The 20,077-nt window shown below is 43.1% G+C and overlaps 1 protein-coding gene across 2 annotated transcripts in view; it reads left to right on the forward strand.

Moving 5' to 3' along the window:
• Window positions 1-20,077, forward strand: part of EIF5B (eukaryotic translation initiation factor 5B) — a 3,606,765-nt gene that overhangs the window by 3,494,618 nt on the left and 92,070 nt on the right. The gene's annotated exons all lie outside the window — the stretch shown is intronic.

The raw sequence follows: 20,077 nt of genomic DNA on the forward strand, positions 1-20,077 counted from the left end.
TTATTTAAAAAAAAGTTGGGGAAAGAGTAAGAGCAGAAGGTATAGGAGAGAATGTTAGGGGAAAAGTTAAAGTTTGAAAGAAAAAAAATGACAAGTATTTAATGTTCATTGGCATTGCCTCTTATATGATACGAGTGAATGACTGGTTTAAGTTCTGCAGTGACCTATAAATAATCTGCAGTGAAGTATTGTAGCTATGAATACTGACAACTACTGTTTCACACTGACTGATTATACTTCCGGTACCAGAGTTGTCAGTTCACTACATAAACCTCACTGATGGTATGTACTGACTATACTGTAACTATGATCATATTTTCTTCAGTATTTGTCAAACTTCAAGCTTGTTACGCCAACCTGGCCACCCTCTGCTGGTGCTCCTCCTGATTTATAAGCAGTTATCTCAGTGACTGTTGAGACATGAGAAAAAAGGAGTAAGAGAGAACATTGGTTTACTCATCGTACGTGTGTGTGTGTGTGTGTGTGTGTGTGTGTGTGTGTGTGTGTGTGTATCCTGGCCAGAAGAAATGCATTATTTCCTATGTCTTTTGTTTTATAACAAAACTTTAGGATTGGCAGTACCTCTCAACCCCTTTACCCTTCATTTTCTTCTGCACTCTTTTGAGGCAACGCAGCATGTTTTGCTGTAACTGTATGAGTGGGCCATGGGGAAGTAATTATGGCTGTAAAGCTGAGAAGTTATCAGGTTTGAGAAAAAATATTATGTCTTTGCTACAAGAGGGGTATTATAATTAACTTTCCATTTGTTACAGGAAGTACTGAACATCCATGAGCTGATCATTTCAGAGGTACACTAATGCTTGTGCTGAGAGGAAGGGATTTGATCTATTGATATATATATTTTTTGTGAATGGTTTGCTACCGTGAAAATCTCGGTAGATAATCAGTAGTAGTATTTTATTGGTAAGTCATGAAATATTACAATATGTGATTGTTTACACATGAAAAACTTGGGAATATGCAAGGTGCCGTTTTCATTGCTGTCTACATCTGTAAACTGGCGCACTTCAGTAATATCTGTCAGTGGTTAATAACTATGTCCAAAGTATAGACCACCTTCATTCAACTAAGGAGTGACTTGTATGATTGTGTAATGCATACTGTATTGCACTCTTGTAGCAAACACTTAGATATGTATCAGGGGGATACATAACACAGAAAGTATAGCAGAAAGTCAAACACTGACTTCAGAACTGATGCTTTGTTGTTCTTATTACTTTTTCATTTTTGTTGTTATGCAGTGGAATGTATAATCTATAGTTGCTTAAATATACATACATCTAAGGCAGGGGTAATTTTTTTTGACTAACTTGCTTGCAGGTTAGTAAAGGTTGTAGCTGTGGGAGCTAGACACAAGAGAAGGGTGCCTTCATTCCTGAGGAGAATCATATCCTTATTGATGCTTTAAAGACATAGGGAAATGTTTTTTTAGAAAGGGGGGTCACAACTGGCAGATAGAGCTAAGGAATGGAATCAAGTAGTGTCTGACAAAATGCTATAGGGGAAAAGGAACTGCATCTTCGCACCGTTTAGGAAAAGTGCAAATGGCATGGAGGGGCATGCTAAGACAAAAGCTAGGTAGAGTGAAATTGCTTGTAGCAGCACTGATGATGGCCCTGCCACACTCCAACTTTTAATGCTAGATGAGGAGTACCTTCTGTCTATAATGAATGGGGACTAATGCAGATGAGGATGCTTCTTGAATCATCATAGGTGGTGTGAACCAGACCCCGGCAAAAACCACATTCAGACAATATGGAAGGTTAGTGTGTACCTGTACCCAATTTTTCTAAATTATGCTAAGTTTGTAGTTGGCATGACATCTGTGTAAATACAAACCCCTTACATGTTCTGTCATCAGGTACTGTCAACTTCAGATGTTGCACAAACTTTCCAGAAAATCCATGGTGAATGTGGGCATCTTATTTTTATGTATGAATCATTCCACCTGTTACAAGTCCAGTTAAACAATTCTTGGCATACTTCTTTATAGGCTTTACCAGAAGCAGTCACATTCCTATGCTTCAGCTCAGCAGACTGATGATGACAGCAAAATGGTTGTCGACAATGATGTCATAATTCTCATGCTGATGATAGTCTGTGAACAATGGTACACAGTCCCAAAGTGACTCCCCATACCTGCAGCAGGTGGATAACTCCATGGGCAGTGGCACATGCTCAAAAATTCATCAGAATGAGGAAGTGACATTACAGCTGAGGGGAACACTTCGTAGCTGGCGCATGTTTCTTGTGCACGTCCTGAACCCCTTGATGAAGAGACTACCCTTTTAGAGTTGGCACTGCTCACTGTCATACCTTTACACAGAGGTCACCGGTGAACACACGTCATAGCTACAGCCATAGATATATACAGGGCCTTTCCTGACTGGCATCAGACGTGCTATGACATAGCTCAGGCTGTTATATGAGAGCCAGATACAGATCATTAGAGTACTGCAGAGTATATATGAGGAATTTCACCAGTACATAGGAATGGTTGAGACCACTGACAGTGCCTTAATGATTGTTATACACAGGATTGTTGTACACACAGATCCTTGTCAGCCTTTGTACGCACCAGTAAAGGCTTAACAGACTCGCATTGGGAATAGAGCTGGACATACATGGTGAATGAGTAGGCCTGGCACTGTATGTATCTCAAGAAAGTACTGCAGGCACTCATTAATTCATCCAAGAAGAAGGTAGGCAGGTGTCGTTTTCTTGTTAGGACACGAATTAATGAGTCTTCGTGGGTTCTGTTCTAGCAGCTTTATTTTATACAGACACATCACTATAGAGGCATACTGACTATAATTTAAGTAACTTATATACAAACTAACAGCTGCAATCATGCATGCTCTCTCTCTGGCTGCTTCTACACAATGGCACTAGGGATTGCACCCTTCTACACAATGGCAATAGGGATTGCACATGTCTGGAATTTATACATGCACTCGCAGTCTCACATACTTAAAGATATAGCACACACACGTTACACTCTGATTTAAATGCTCCCTCTTTGAGAAGTAGATCATGCAATTTGTCATGAGATTGTTTGGCATGCAGAAATCACAGGTAATCTATAAGCATGCATTATGCAATACTAAGTACACACACAATCAAGTCCACGTTGTTACGTATTTCACAGTAGGCTTAGAAACTCGTCCATATTGTGTGATATAAAACTGGAAATTAGATTTAGCAACTGGGACAGTTTCTGCAAAATAGTTGACCTGTTGAATGTTTGAATCACTTTCTGGAAGAGAATCAGACTTTTGTACACATACTGGTCTAGAAACTGTGTCTAACTCAGTCTTTGATTTAGAGTTTGGATCACAGATAGTGTTGTGACTGCAATGATGATTCTGGTACAGGAAGATGATGTCTGCGATTCCTGTTATACTCCACACCATTAGAATCTACCAAATAAGATCTCAGCTTGGCACAGATGCCTATAATCTGTTCTATTTGATCAAAGCCTTTTGTCGTCTGAAACAACTGGCTAGTGAATTGAGTACCACTGTCAGAAAAAAGTTTGTGTGGACTACCATGAACTGAGAAATGACGTTTTAACTTGGTAATAACAGCAGTTGAGGTGAAGTTTGGTAACTGATCAATCTCAAACCAATTCAAGTAACAGTCTACCAAAACCAAGTAGTGTTGATTGTTCCACTCAAAGATATCAGTTGCTACAGTAGACCAAGGTAGTTCAAGAATTGGACTTAGCTGAAGCGGTTCTCTTTGCAAATGCGATCTAGTACTATTGCATACTGAACAAGAAGAAAGGACTCTATCAATGTCTTTTGATAATGAAGGCCAAAATACTAATTGTATTGCTCTTCTCTTAGTGGATGATTAACCTGGGTGACCACAATGCAAAATATGAATATATTCTTGTAAGGATGGAGGAATAACAATTTTTTAGGACCTTTGAAAATAATGCTATCTTCCATCAACAATTCATCTCTGTAAGGAAAATACCCTTGCACCTCAGGTGATACACTGGATTGCTTTGATGGCCATCTGACATTAAGCTTTTGTGAAATTGGATCAGTCTGTGTGATCTCTTAACTCAAATGTAGTGGTGGAAAAATTACGCACTGACATCACATCAGAGTCAAAAGTCTCAGCATCAAGCTGTTCTGTTGTACGTCTAGGTTATCTAGATAAGGTATCAGCCAAACAGAGCAATTTGTCTTTAGTGTAGACCATTTTGAAATTGTACTTTTGCAACTTAAGCATCATTCTTTGTAATCTTGCTGGAGCAGAATGCATAGGCTTCTTTAGAATAGTAACTAGAGGTTGATGATCAGTTTCAATCTGTATATCTTGACCATAAATAGAATCTTGAAACTTGGAACATGCAATACTATCGCCAAAAGCTCTCTGTCAGTTTGAGCATACTGCATCACACTTTGAGTTAGTGTTCTTGATGCATAGGCTACTCGTCTGCCCTCTTGAAGAATAACTGCACCTACGCCAATTTTTGAAGCATCACAGGAAAGAACATCTGGTTTGTTTTCATCATAGTATCTTAACATAGGTGGGGTGGCAATTTTTTTGCTAAAGGTCATCAAATGTCTTCTGATGATGATCCAACCATGACCATGCAACATTTTTGCATGTTACTTTCTTAAAGATGCTGTCAACTCACTGAAATCTGGTATAAATTTGCCTAAATAGTTGACCATGCCCAGAAAACATTATAAACCCTTGTACATTGTCTGGTGCTGACTTGTCTAGAATAGCTGCTTGCTTGGTCGGGTTAGGTCTCAAGCCTGTCCTTGTAAACAAATGACCTATGCACACAACTTCTGGAATTCAGAATTTTGCACTTCAGATTACTGAGCTTTAAGTTTACTTCATGTGCTCCATCTAGAACTTTTTTGAGGTTTCTGTCATGCTGTGCTTCGCCATTGTCGCCAACTAATAAGTCATCTACTATTATGGCACAAGGGTAACCTGAAAAAATTGCATGTTGGAAAACTTCACTTGCAGAATTTATTCCAAATGGCATCCTTAGGAATTTGTATCTGCCAAATGGATTACCAAAAGTAGTTAGAAATGAGGATTTGGAATAAAGCATCACTTGTCAAAATGAACACTCTGCATCCAAAACAGAAAATAGTGGCATTTGGTATTAGAGCTGCAACTTCTTTCAACTGTGCGCATTGGATGATATGGCCTTTTTAATGTTTTGTTGAAATGTCTTGGATCATTGCATATTCAGATTTCATCTGAGCTTTTTTTATGAGCAGCTACTAGGGACGACACCTATTCAGTTGGTTCTGTGACTGGACAAGTCGCACCTTGCTGCATCATTTTATCCAACTCAGCTTAAACTTTAACTTGCATAGCTATCGGACGTCTTTTTGCTGGTCTGACTACTGGAGTGATCTCTTGATCTAACTTCATGGAATACACAACCGGAGGTTTGCCCAATTTGTCATCGAAAACATCAGCAAACTGTGTGAAAATGCCTCTGGAAAAATTGGAACTTAGAACTGCACTCAAATAATGAACTACTTTAGCAAAAAAAAAAGTAGATTCATTCTTAAACTATCTTTGAGACCCACTAAAGATTCCACGGGTCGTTGGACTAGTTGTAACAGTTTTCGGCCAGATAACCTGAAAGTGTTACTGAACCTTCGGTTCAAATTTCTTCACCTCCATAAGCAACAAGTCTCACACTGCTGATTAACACTGAGTTGTTCGTTAGTTCTCACTCTTGCAAATGTGTCTGCTGATGTAACATTACACTTAGACTCAGTGTCTGTTTTGAGCTCTCTGGATTTTTTATGAATCTAGACCATACAAAACACTTCGTTCCATGTTAATAAGTTTACTGCATCAACTGGCTGACAAAGTTTGCAGATGACTGCAAACTGGGCGCCGTAGTCGAAAACACATCTGAGACAGATATCCTTCAGAAGGGTCTCTCAGAAATGGATAACTGGTGCCAGAGCCATGGCCTAAAGTTAAATGCCAAAAAATGCATAGTCATACCCTTCGGGAAAAACAAGGTTACCCCTAGCTACCATATAGGTGACAATCCACTGAGCACAGAAGAAGTTATCAGGGACCTGGGGACCCAGGTTGACAGTAGCCTGTCATTTGACACCCATGTAGCTAAAGTAGTTAGGAAGACCTTCTACATTGCCCACCTTATCATGAAGGGATTCACATCTAGATCAAGGGAGGTCATAGTCTCCCTATACTCATCACTCATCAGACCAATGATTGAGTACAATGCCCCATTCGGAATGTATCTGACCCGACACTTGCAGCAGCTGGAGAGGCCACAAAGTTCCTCACCAAAAGGATAAAGGGTCTCAAAAATCTGTCCTATGCTGCCCGACTGAAAGAACTCCAGCTCTATTCAGTCGCTTACCGCTTGCTCAGAGGTGACCTTTGCCTGACATACAAGGCCATGTCAAACCCAGATTTGATGAATATGCTTCACCTCAAAAAATCTAGATCCGTCAGAGCCACAAGGGCGGGAGACTTAAACCTCGACACGGCTATTAATAGGACGTGCTGGAGGGATAGATTCATCACCCAAAGACTCCCTATGTTGTGGAACAAAATCCCAGTATATGTGAGGCAGAGCACCTCGCTGGCCTTGTTCAAGAAAAATCTTGACCAATGGATGGGAGATCGCAGATATACCCCAGGGATTATCTCAGTGTCACTGCTCGACAGAGGCACAGCAAAATAATGGGTATAGTTCCCCATACTAAAGGGGTGGCGTAAGCCACAAAACTATGGGCTAGGCTTGTAAATGCCCTCGGGCAGATAGCCTAGTATGAACCTATGAACCTATGAACTCTTTCTCCAGGCACTGATACACCAACTGCATATAAAGCTGACTGTTTCAGCTGTACTTGATCAACTTGCATTTTTGTGTAACCTTTCTTTAAAACTGTGTGAGGCTTGTTTGATTTGCAGAAATGTTTGGAAATTGTTCCATTGTTTTACACTTGGGGCATTGCTGATCAAATGCTAAGCACTTTTCTCTTTTAGACTCATGATTTACACCACATTTGCGACAGTTAACAATAAAGCTAGATTTGCGTTTTGCCTGACTCATGTTTGTGTTACGCTGAGCTGGTGGTTGGAGCTTGCACTTTTTCCTGGAACTTGCTAGAAAACCTCATGGCTTCTTTTGAAACCCTGTAGCTGCCTCATGCTTAGGCCTGTTCTTGTTTGTCACGTGTTGCATACTATCTGTTTTCTCTGGAGCTCACTGAATCCATGCTCTTGTTACTTGCAAGCATACTCGTATGTCTTGCTTTCACCTCATGGATTTGACCAATCTGTATTGCCTTGCTCAATCTTAAATCACCATCATGAAGTAAAATCTTTCTCACAGGAGCGCCATTAATGCCACATACAAGCCTGTCCGTTACCAGCTCATCTTTTAAATCACCAAACCGACAAATTTTGGCTCTGTTTCTCAAGTCAGTTATATAAGCTGCAAATTTTCCCCCTGGTTTCTGATCTCTTGTCTAATGTAACATTCATCTGGGGGTTGCACATTTCTCTAAACTTGCTCTTCAACACTATGGGTCTTGCCTTGATTCAGCTTGCACAACAATATGGTGGTCTGCACCTTCTCCTTCATACGCTGGTGGTGCATACACAAATGAACGCTCTCTATGGCTTCAGATCCTACTAGGTTTAGCAAAATGAATGCCCTGGTATGTGCATCTGTATCTGCATAAGGTGCTTGTATGAAAATATCGTACTCTTACTCAGATATTCTCTAGTTCTCCACAATATTCTGATCAAAGACAAATGGTTGGGGTTTTCGAAATCCATCTGCCATATTAACGAATACCAGCGAAGGATCTTGCAAATATGCAAGAATACACACGCACGCACATAAGTTACCGGCATAAACAGTACTTGCTCAGTGCCTTTGTGCTCTGAACTTATACCTTCTTTCGTTGAGCTTAAAGGAATTATGCTAATGAATGAACTCTTAGTACTTTCGAATAACTGGACTTTGCAAAATAAACTTCTTGGGCGTTTTGATACTTCACTGAACTTTACAAAATTATTTTTCGGACTCCTCGATGCCTTACTAAACTTTTGGAAATAACTTTCTCTGACTTTTCGATACTTTATGGAGCTTTGCGAAATAGCTTTTCGGGCTGTTTGATGCTTTATTGGTAAAGGCAGAAATACTAAAGTAATGCACCATCACTTATTAGTCATCACTTTAAGAAACATTCAAGAACTTTATGATGCAACTGAGTAATTCACGAGCACTGTAATACTATTGTAATGTCGTCTTTTACAAGAAAAAAACTCTTATCAATGCAAGAAACATATCAAGCAACTGTACAATGCAAATAAATCTAACATCTGTTGCCCAGAACGTAATATCTTTTGAAGTAATTGCATTTTATGAATAACTGCATAGAGTTCACTGAAATGTCAAATTGCGGCACCTTGCTAGGCAACCGTTTACAGTACAAGAATCACTGTAATGGTGACACTTTGCGAATAGACACACCCAGCACAAGAACTTTTCTTCAAAATAACTATGCTTTGATTGGATTACACAAAATACTTGCACTTTGCACACACTGAACTTTTTGAAATGCATGCACAGTAATAGGCACACACTGTAAGCACTTTTACACAGTCTGAGATACTTTAAGTAACTTTAATTATACCCTTGATACAATACGAAGTCATAGTTATGCCCAAACACAGTACTTTGCCCAAATACAGTCACTTTGCTTTATTTTTGCTTAATGCACCCTTTTCTTTTCTTATTGTTTGTTTTGCTCATTTAAGCCCTTTTTATGCCCAGTGTACTTTTCATGTGCTTGTTTTACACTAAACATGAGCAATTCTTCCTTAAACACCCTCCTTTTGCTTTAGACATGCTTCAGTAACATGGACAGTATTTAACCAAAATCACTTTTCAGAGGGGTCCAGTGCTGCATTTTTTCCATACATCCGAATAATAATAAACAGACGATATCAGGAAAAAAATAAGTATTTTTTTCAAGAAAAGTAATTGATGTTAAGTTGTCAATCTCGCCTTCATTCTTGCTGGATGGGTTCGGAGCCGATCCTCGGCTCCGACTCGGCACTTGCTAAGCTCGAGAGTCACTTTTACCAGCTCGAGGCAACCCCATATCCCATGATGCAAGGCGGTAATTACCCAGATCTCGTTTGCCGCTTCGCTAATGAGGTCATCCTTTTTACCAGCTCCTGGTAAGTGATATTTTTCTTATTTGTCAGGTTTAGGTGTCTTAAATCCCTAATTTATAGTCCTTTAGTCTTTATTTAATACTTTAGTGGACTTTCACTTAGCTCCATACCCTTTTTCCCCTAGTTCTCTTAGTTTAATTTTCGGGCCTTAGGCTTTTCCCACCCTCACAGTTCCTGTCAGGTTTTCCCTCAGGTGTGTGTGTTCTGTCACTGTATTTAATAACTAATTTGTTAGTTATTAATAATTTTTACTTGTTAGTGTCTTGGTTGGACTGATCGGTGTGTGTGCGTGTTTTAGAACTGAGACATGTCCAAGGATACTAGGGTCTCGGGTTTCAAGAAGTGTGACTCGTGCTGTCAGAAGATGTCTCTGACAGACGGTCACACTTCTTGTATTTATTGCCTGGGACCCCTACACCTGCAAGACTCCTGTGCTATATGTCATTCTTTCAGCCAGAGAGTCCTGCAGGAACATAGAAATAAGTTGATCCTGAGGGGTCTTCTTAAACCAGAGAGCTCCCCGGCTAAAGTCGGCTCCGGAAAGTCCTCTAAGCCTCCCAAGACCCAGGCTTCGGTGTCCAAGCCTGTGGTCTTGGTTCCGACTCCGCCGGAGTCGACATCGGCTCCGTCCGGAGCCGATACTTCCTTGTTGGAAGCTTCTGAGCCGATAACTTGGCTTCGGCACCTGTGTCGGCTCCGTCTGGAGCCGACACCCTACCGTCGAAGCATGTCTCTGCTCCGGCTGGAGCCGAGATATCTTTGTCTCCTCTCGGTGCCGACAAGTTGTCTGCTCCGCCTGGAGCCGAACGTTCTTCGGCTCTGATGGCTCCGTCCAAAAAGAGGTCTAGATCTCCTTCTTTGGAATCTATTCACTCTGCTCCAGCCTCTCCCTTGCTTTCGGAGCGGAGCCATCGGAGCCGATCATCGAGGTCTTCCAGGCTTTCAGACCACGACTTAGAGAGAGTGGTAAGTAGGCTATTAAAGTCACAGGCACTAGCCCAGATGCTCCATAGCCCATCTCATCAGACGTCAGCTGTTCTACATCCCCCTGAAATTCCTCCTTCGACTCTCCTACAGAGCTCGGAGCCAGAGATTATCGGTACCGTGACTGTTGCTGCTTCAGAGCCGATGCCACACCTTTCGGCTCCGTCGTCCACGACTCCTATCTCCTCCTTGAGACCTTCCTTGGAGGGATCCGGGCTTCAGGCTTCCCTGGTCGGTTCCGAGGGGGCGAGTGGCATCGGACCCTTGTCCGACCCCGTTCTCCCTCTCGGAGCTTCGGCCTTGGTGAGCTCGGCCCCGACATCTGCTTCGGAGCCTTCCCTTTCGGTGGGACCGGGGATCCCTGTTTCTTCAGAGCGGGATCTCTCAGCCCTCCCTGGGAGGGGAGCCTTCGAGGTGATGAGGAGTGTGCTAGCCCCAGAGCTTAGCCAGCAGTCGGTTCCTTTAGCTCCTCCCTCTACGGTGCCTGTAGATGCCTCTTCCCGTTCTCTTGCTCCCGGACCCAGAGATCTTTCGCCCCAGGTCTCCCCATTGGGAAGAACTTCCTCTTCCGAGGTTTCTCCTGATCCTTCAGGTGAACCCCCACGTAAGAGGACTTGCAAGAGGAAGCATTTAGACTCCCCTGAGTCTACAACCTCGGACACCGATTTAGATGAGTCGGAGGGGTCCCCAAGATCCCCCTCTGAGGATGTCTCCTTTTCAGACATTCTTGAGCTCCTGAAACAGAGGGGGAACTGGCCCTCCATTAACCCCTCCGATGATGAATCGGTGTACCTGGAGGCGTTTGGATCTCGACCCTTCACCTCCTGGGTGTCTCCGCCTTTCGACCCTCTCATGGAGGTTATAGCTTGAAAGGCGTGGGCATCTCCTGATTCGGTGGAACCAGTCCCTAGGAGACCTTCAAAATTTATTACGGCCCCCGCAGAAAAGCAGTTTCTTACTAAAGGTGTCCCTGTTGATGCCATGGTGGTGGCGGCCGCCACTAAGAAGGAACTTGCAGATCCTTCCGTACCAGTCCATCCTCCTAACAAGGAGTCCAGGACTATGGACAGGTATGGTAAGCGGATGTTTTCCTCAGCGACCTTTGCTGTGCGTTCGCTGAATTATTTGTCACTTCACCAGACTTCAAAGGGACATCCTTTAAGAATTAGGTGAAGTAGTACAGGATCCTTCAGCAGCAGGGGCTCAGGAAAAGATTGCTTCTCAGCTGGGAATCCTTAACTCCATAACCAACTCCTCCATGCGGCTCATTTCTTATGCAGCCGATGGGGCGAGTAGAGCTGCAGGCACAGGAGTGGCTGTCAGACGTCAGTCCTGGATGCGGCTCTGTAATTTTGCAGACCCCTTTAAGGCGTCCTTCACAAACTCTCCCTTTGATGGGTCATCTTTGTTTGGCCCTCAGGTGAAGGACATGTTGACCAGGTGTGAGCAAGACGGCAAGACTCTTTCTGCCGTAGGAGTCCGTTTCTCCACCCCTTCTAGGCCTTATCCCAAAGGTCAGAAAGGGGGGAAAGATGTGGTTCCAAAAGTCTTGTGGAGTCACGCCGGACGCACGTGGTCAGTTTACCCCCAGAGGCAGAGGGGGTAATAACAATAGACGCCGCCCTAGGGGCAGAGGGGGTCCGCAAAACCAGGGCAGTAGAGAGCCTCTCTCTGACAAGCCCTTCCAGCATCCCTGAGGTGTTGCCCGACTGTCCACCCTTGGAGGCAGTTGGGGGGAGATTGTCGCTGTACCCAGAAGCCTGGTTTTCCCTCTCTCAAGACAGATGGGTACAGTCGATCATATCCGAGGGTTACAAGATTCCCTTCGAGGAAAGCCCCTTCCCTCAGAAAAGTTCCCTTCCAGACGTACCACCTGGTCTAAGGGAAATTGCAAAAATAGAGGTTTCAAAGCTTCTAAAAAAAAGGGCCATCCAGCCAGTTCCAACAGACCATTTAGAGTCCGGAATCTACTCAAGGTTCTTTTTTGTTCCCAAAAAGACGGGAGACTGGAGACCAATATTAGACCTCAGCAGGCTCAACAAGTCTGTCAAAAAAACGAGATTTCGGATGGTCACACTTAAATCGATTTTGCCCTTTCTCGGCAAAGACAACTGGATGTGCTCCATAGACCTTCAGGATGCATACTATCACATAAAAATACACAGACGCTCCATAAGGTTTCTCCGCTTTCGGCTGGGGACCAGTCATTTTCAATTCAGAGCCCTGCCCTTTGGTCTCACTACAGCCCCCAGAGTGTTCACCAAATGCATGGCAGTGGTCACGGCTCACCTGAGACGTCAAGGATTCCAGGTGTTTCCGTATCTCGACAACTGGCTCCTCTCAGCCACCACCAGGCATCAACTCATCCGAGCCAGAGAACTACACCCTACGTCTCTGCAGTCAGTTGGGAATTTCGGTAAACTTCGAAAAGTCCTCCTTTTCGCCCTGCCAATCTATTACCTTTATAGGTGCAAATCTAGACACTACTCGGATGTCAGCAAACCTAACAAGTCAGAGAATCCTAGATATCCAAAACCATGTTCGGATCATCCTTGCCAGCAAAAAGGTACAAGCCAGGTTGGTCCTGAAAGTGTTGGGCCTCATGGCGGCTGCCATCACACTTCTTCCTCTGGCCTGTTTTTACATGCGCCTCCTACAGTGGATGTTGTTCACACAATGGTCCTTCCAGCAGCTTCCCATGCGTCACAAGATCCTTGTGACACAGACCTGCAAGAACCATCTATCCTGGTGGATTTCCTCTCCCCTAGTCCATCAGGGCAGACCATTTGTTCCCCGGGCCCCGGTAGCCACGGTCACTTCGGATGCCTCCTTGATCGGGTGGGGGGGGGGCATTATCAGGGCAGGATGGTTCATGGCACGTGGCAACCGTTCGAATACCACCTGCACATAAATGTCCTAGAGATGAGAGCAGTGCTTTTAACGTTGCAAGCCCTCAACGACTTTCTTCCCTTAGGAACTATTGCAGTTCACACGGACAACATGTCCGTGGTGTGGTACATCAACAAGCAGGGCGGAACCAAGTCCTATCCCTTGTGTCGAGAGGCTCTCAGACTTTGGCAATGGGCGATCTCCTCTCATCGGTTTCTGGTAGCAACGCATATCCCTGGGAAAACCAACATAATAGCGGACAGATTGAGCAGAGCTATACTCATGCCTCACGAGTGGTCTCTCAAGCAATCCACAGTGGAGGAGATTTTTCAGAAGTGGGGCCGCCCATGCTCGATCTTTTTGCTACTCCTCAAAACAGCAAATGCCCAGACGACTTCTCTCTATTCCCACTTCCGGGCCATCCCCCCAGAGACGCTCTTACCCAAGATTTGGCCCCAGGGACTCCTTTATGCTTTTCCTCCCTTTCCATTGATACCACAGGTACTCCAGAAAGCAGCCATTTTGAGAGCCAAAATGATTCTCATTGCCCCTTACTGGCCTCGTCAAATTTGGTTCCCGTTCCTTCACCGCCATCTCTTGGTGCAGCCTTGGCATCTGGACCCAGCGCCAGATCTTCTGACCCACCAGTTGGGTCAACTGCACCGGTCCGTTCCTTCCCTCAACCTCACAGCTTGGTTGCTCTACTTCCTTCCTTAACCAGGCTTCCTATGATTTCTAACCCTGTTAGAGACATCATAGTAGCTTCTCTTAAGTCCTCTACCAGGAGGATTTACTCTAGCAAGTGGAAACGCTTCTCCCTTTGGGCGAAAGCTCGGAACATAGATCCCTTTACTGCCCCTGTTCAGTCGGTCCTGGATTTTCTAGCGGAAATTTTTCACTCAGGTTCTTCCTCTTCCACAATCAAAGTTCAGTTGGCAGCAATCTTGAACTTTCATGTAGGGTTTGTAGACCACAACATTATGTCCCACAAGCTTTGTAAAGCCTTTCTTAAAGGAGTGTTCCTTCTAAAGCCCCCTGTTAGGGATCCTCCACCACAGTGGGACCTAAATTTAGTGCTGACATCCTTGATACTTTCCCCTTTCGAACCGGCTGCTTCATGTTCATTAAAGCTTCTTTCTTGGAAGACGCTCTTTCTTGTCGCCATTACCTCGGCTAGAAGAGTGTCGGAACTTCATGCCCTATCTGTTCGTCCCCCTTATTTGGTCTTCCACAAGGACAGGGTATCCTTGAGAACCAATCCATCCTTTTTGCCCAAGGTTGCTTCTAAGACAAATTTAAACCAATCCATTGATCTTCCTGTATTTTTTCCAAATTATTCTAACAGGGCGGAACAAAAATTACATTACCTAGATGTTCACCGCCAACATAGATATTACTTGGACAGAACAAAACAATTTAGGAAATCTGATCAACTCTTCCTTTCTTATGCTGAAAATAAAAAAGGTCTCCCGGTTTCTAAAGTGACCTTATCCAGATGCCTATCTTCCACCATTTCTGACATTTATCAACTTAAGGGCAAACAACAGCTCAAAACCTAAAGCACATTCCACAAGAGGCCTAGCCACTTCTACAGCTTTTCAGGCTAGGCTGCCCTTAGATACTATTTGTGCAGCAGCCACTTGTTTCTCATTACAAATTGGATTTGGCCTCCAGGGATAGGGCAAGCTTTGGTTCCACAGTTCTCAAGAGTCTGTTCCATTGAGCCACCCAGGATAGAGGTGCTAGGGACGCGGTCCCATCCAGCAAGAATGAAGGCGAGATTGACAACTTAACATTTAGAAGTTATGTACCTACCATAACATTCCATGTTAGTTGTCTTCTCTCGCCTTCTTTCTTGCATCCCTCCCTCCTGTCCCCCTTGCCTGGACAGACCTTGATCTCCTTTTTCTCTGGAAGATTCTTCTTCCTTGGGCACCAGTTAGTTGGCCTTGATTACCTGATTTACCTTTACAGCCCTTTTAGGCTAGTTGTTCCTCTTTCCTTAGTGGAAAGTTTTTTGGTAGGCAGTTTTTCCTCTAGATACCAAACGAGATCTGGGTAATTACCGCCTTGCATCATGGGATATGGGGCTGCCTCTAGCTGGTAAAAGTGACTCTCGAGCTTAGCAAGTGCCGAGTCGGAGCCGAGGATCGGCTCCGAACCCATCCAGCAAGAAAGAAGGCGAGAAAAGACAACTAACATGGAACGTTATGGTAGGTACATAACTTCTAATTTTGTCTCTGTACAAAGGTACTTTCATTAAACTGCTATTGACACTGCAGCAAAATAATCACAGTACAGCCATAAACATGTTTTGTAACACTTGCTGTTATACATGTAAAGTTTGCCAGTATAATTAGTTGTGCTACTGACTCTCAACACTATACAAATGATGACTGCAAATACTTTATGGGAAAAATATTTATGTACAGAAATGTCTGACTTATAGTGTAAGTTGACCATGTACCACTCATTGTAGACCACAACTAACTCTGCATACATCAAGTGTTGTGAAGTGTCATACTTCTACAGAGTGAATGTCAGGATCCATAACTGTGGACTAGATGCTGCCTTTTTGTCTGCATAGCTGTATGCCGTACATGAGCCTGCTAGAAGAGTTACCACGTTACTACCATTGGCTGACCTCTGTCACTTTTGTCACTAGTGGAAGAAACTATAGAGGGAGCTGCAGCGCATTCATCAGTTACTGGCTGTGGGAGTTGTGCACCAGAGTCATATGTGATAATGTTGTGCAAAATGCAGCAAGTAATAAACATCTTGCAGGCTTATACTGAAGGCCCCTTCTCCAGCCAGTCTCATCCAGATGGTAGAAATGGGCTTTGAGTAGGCCAGACACTCACTCATTGGCCATGTCTAGGACAAGATGGTGCTGCAAATCTCATCAGCTGCATATGGGTTACGGACTGGTGTCATTAGTTATGGCTTTAAGTGGGTAGCATATGTCACCCGGAAAACACAACAGAGAAGAAACGCAAACCAACTTTGGGAGGTGATTACTCAATACTACCCAATGTTGCTGTATAGCAAAAGAAATGATTATGGATTCAAATATTAATAGTTTGCACTTGCCATGTAGGTGATCATGAGGAATCTAGCCATGGAAAAAGATAGGGTACATTGACCTTGTGTGCCAAATATGGAATTCAAGGGCATTGCCATTATATTGGGCCAATATATTGGTAATGTGCCCCTGTGCATCGCACACACTGACAGTTGATAGCCTTCCTGTTATGGTACCGCTCCCCTGCGGTCTAGATGTGGCCCTAATAACAATACGGGTGCAATCTATTCCAATAAGCGCCTAAGGAAAGTGTGCCATTACATTGAAGGCATGCATGCTGCAGTAAAACTGTCAGTTAACCAGAACTCGAGCAACCAGAAAAAAATGTAACAAATACAGTACAGTATATAATTCAGTTTTTCATGTGTTGCACTTTGTTTTCCCCCTGCAGAAACACATTTATTTTACCAGGAAGGTCCGACTGGACACAGGTCCATTTTCAGCGGAGGCCCGGGGAGAAAAGCTCTAATAACAGTAAAATAAAATGGATATATATTCACTAGATAAAATCATACATGGGCTCAGTACCGTAGAGCATACTTAGCATGCAATATAACAGCTAGCAATAACAAGATAAAATAATACAGGATTTCTTTTTTAGTTGAGCATATTTCTGAAATGATATATTATAACTAAGAGTGAGTAATTACTAATATAATTTTTTTTTAAAGAAATCTAGGGGCTTTATCTATGGGAAAGCAAGTAGAGTGTGTAGGAGGTGGAGAGCCATCATTTGATAGTTAGCAAAATCTCAGCAACAGTGAGTTGATATAGCCTAGCCTGGGGGGGGGGGGGGGGGTGACATGGGCAGAGCCAGTTTTTTATGTAATGCATTTTGAGAAGTTTTTTGAACTGGAAAGTAGAGGTTATAGAGGTTAGGTGATCTGGGAAGAGCATTCCATGTTCTGGCAATGGAGCAGGCAAAGAGAGATTTGCCAGCCTCATTTTTGTGTTTAATGACATTTATGTGATTCAGGTGTGAAGATCTTAAGTTTCTGGAGGGGGTGTAGGGGTGAATTAGTTGTTGCAGGGCAGGGGTTTTATCAGGATGGTGGTAGAGCTCATGTGGAATTGTTAGCTGGTTGTGTAGGAGGAGTTGTGGAAACTCAAGCCAGTTCAGTTGCTTGAGGGCTAGACAGTGATAGGACCTATGAGTGACTTCGGTAGCAAACTTAGCAATCTTGTTGTAACAAGATTCCATCTTGGTTAGTTAAGATAGTGGCGGCATATAGGAGGATGGATAACAGATGAGTTCTAGCAATGTGGTGGCTTTGGTGTGATTAGTCATGAATTGACTGTTCCTATAAAGGAGTCCAATCTTTTTGTTGCTCTTTTTGATTGTTTGAGCGGTATGGATGTCAAATACAAAACATACTTTATGTTTTTAGAATTTTAGAGTTTTAAAAAGGAAGATAACAAATAGTCCCTCTCCGCAACCTGAGAACACGTCAAATCACTAAAATGTCACCACTCACTCCGTACTCAATTTGCATCAGATTGCACATTCTCTCTACTCTCTCACACACACATGCACACTGTCTCTTCAGCTTTCATACATGCATTCAGTCACTCCTCTCTCTCTCTCTCTCACAGACACTTCTGCTTTCATACATGCCTTCACTCTCTCTCTCTCTGTGTGTGTGTGTGTGTATATATATATATCTATAATATCTCTCTCTCTGTGTGTATATATATATATATATATATATATATATATATATATATATATAAAATCTCCAATTCCAGTCCATTTAGCATGCAGCTGAAAACTGTTCTACATGCCACACTTTCTAGTGGAAATATAAGTTTAAAAAATAATATTCATGTCAGGCTTTTAATTACTGTATTTCAGTATTAAAATCAAATCAATACAGTGTTTATGGCATGGTATAGTGTAGGGTACAGTATTTGTCGAGTCTGTTTTAATAGTAACTCTCAAGCAACCAGAAACTACACTTCTCCAGCATCTACCAATCCCCATGGGTGCTGATTGATAGTTTACTGTACTGGCTTGTTCCTGAAGTGTACACTGAGAAATAAGTATACTGACCCACTAATGCCAAGAGTAAATTGAGGAACTATTGAAGTATCCTTGAGGCAGAAGCCTGCGAGATCCCCACTGTGTCACCAGTTTGTCTCTGGATGGTCTTTGTGCCACATAAAGTGAATAGCCATGAATCCTCCAGTCCCATCTGAGGACCTTACAAATTTACCAAAGCCAGTACTATGTCCCTAGCCACTATAAACCTGTCCATGATTTCCCGGCTTGCAAAGTTCAAACAAGTTAACCTTTGCTTATATTTACATCATCTCAGCTGTTGGGCATCACTGGGCTCACCTGGTTTTGGCACAACAGAGATGAACACCTCAGAACTGGGAGACAGCTAAGTTGGCAGCAAACACCATCATCTTTATGGATTGTAAAGTGGATTTAAAACCACAACTTCACTTTTTATAAGTCTTGTGCACAAGGTGTACTTAATCTTTTAAAGGTGAGAAGAGCTCCTTATTTGCATAATATAGTCAGATTTTTTATATGCTCCTTATTTACATCTCATTATTACCGCATTCAAGATTTTTTCAAACGGGTTCAAGCAGCTATGCCTAAGTGCATCTGCAGTCTCTGAAATACTGCCCGTAGTCCATTTGCATTCTCTGATCCTAACCCACTAAGCCAGACTTCTGTCTTTTATCTGTGGAGTTGTCTTTGTTTCCACAGATACGGAAATGTTGCTTACAGCTCTAAGTGGGTATCTTTCTTTAATAGTCTATGATATGGGTAGCAGTGTGCAAATGTGAAAGTGACTATTTTTACTGCAGCCACATGTCTTGTAAGACTTAATTGTATTATCCCTATGGTTCAAGGATTTATTATATAATTCCAAAAGAACAAAGACATTGGGAAACTCCAGATACTGGATCCTACCCAATTTGGCTTCGTTAAGGGCAGACCTTGCCTCTTGAACTTGGTCGACTTCTTTGAAACAGTTACCAAAGCCATAGATGAAGGGAAGGTAGTCCACACAGCCTACCTGGACCTCGCAAAGGCCTTTGACACAATACCCCACTCGGGCATCATAAATAAGCTCACCGGTTTAAATATCAACCCCTATGTCACAAGATGGGTTGCAAACTGGCTCAGGGATAGAACCCACATGGTCAGAATAGCAGGTGCCATGTCAGACTCTAAACCAGTTACAAGTGGTGTCCCACAAGGCTCAGGCCTGGGACCTCTCTTGTTCGGTATATATTTCTCTGAGGTACAGGCTAACACGGGTGGACTATGGCTAACCAAGTTCGCAGATAACTGCAAACTGGGTGCTATAATCGACTCTCCGACTGACATAAGCATCCTCCAAAAGGGTCTCACAGAGACTGATAACTGGTGCCAGAGCCATGGCCTAAAGCCAAATGCCAAAAAGTGCATAGTCACCCCCTTTGGAAAAAACAAAGTGCCCACAAATTACCACATAGGTGGTAATCCATTAAGTACGGAAGAAATAATTAAGGACTTGGGGACCCAAGTAGATAGCAATCTCTCCTTTGACAATCACATTGCCAAAGTGGTTAGAAAGACCTTCTATATAGCCCACCTTATCATGAAAGGGTTCACATCTAGATCAAGAGAGGTCATTGTGCCCCTCTACTCATCACTTATCAGGCCCATAATTGAGTACAATGCCCCGTTTGGGATGTACCTTACCCGACACCTTCAGCAACTGGAAAGATCCCAAAAGTATCTCACCAAGAGGATCAAGGGGCTCAAACAGATGCCCTATTCAGTTCGGCTAAAGAAACTCCAGCTCTGCTCAGTTGCATACCGCCTACTCGGAGACGATCTGTGTCTGACGTATAAAGCCATGTCCAACC

The sequence above is a fragment of the Protopterus annectens genome, chromosome 5.part0, assembly GCF_019279795.1.
Source record: "Protopterus annectens isolate FY-2018-M chromosome 5.part0, PAN1.0, whole genome shotgun sequence".
NCBI lineage: Eukaryota > Metazoa > Chordata > Ceratodontiformes > Protopteridae > Protopterus > Protopterus annectens.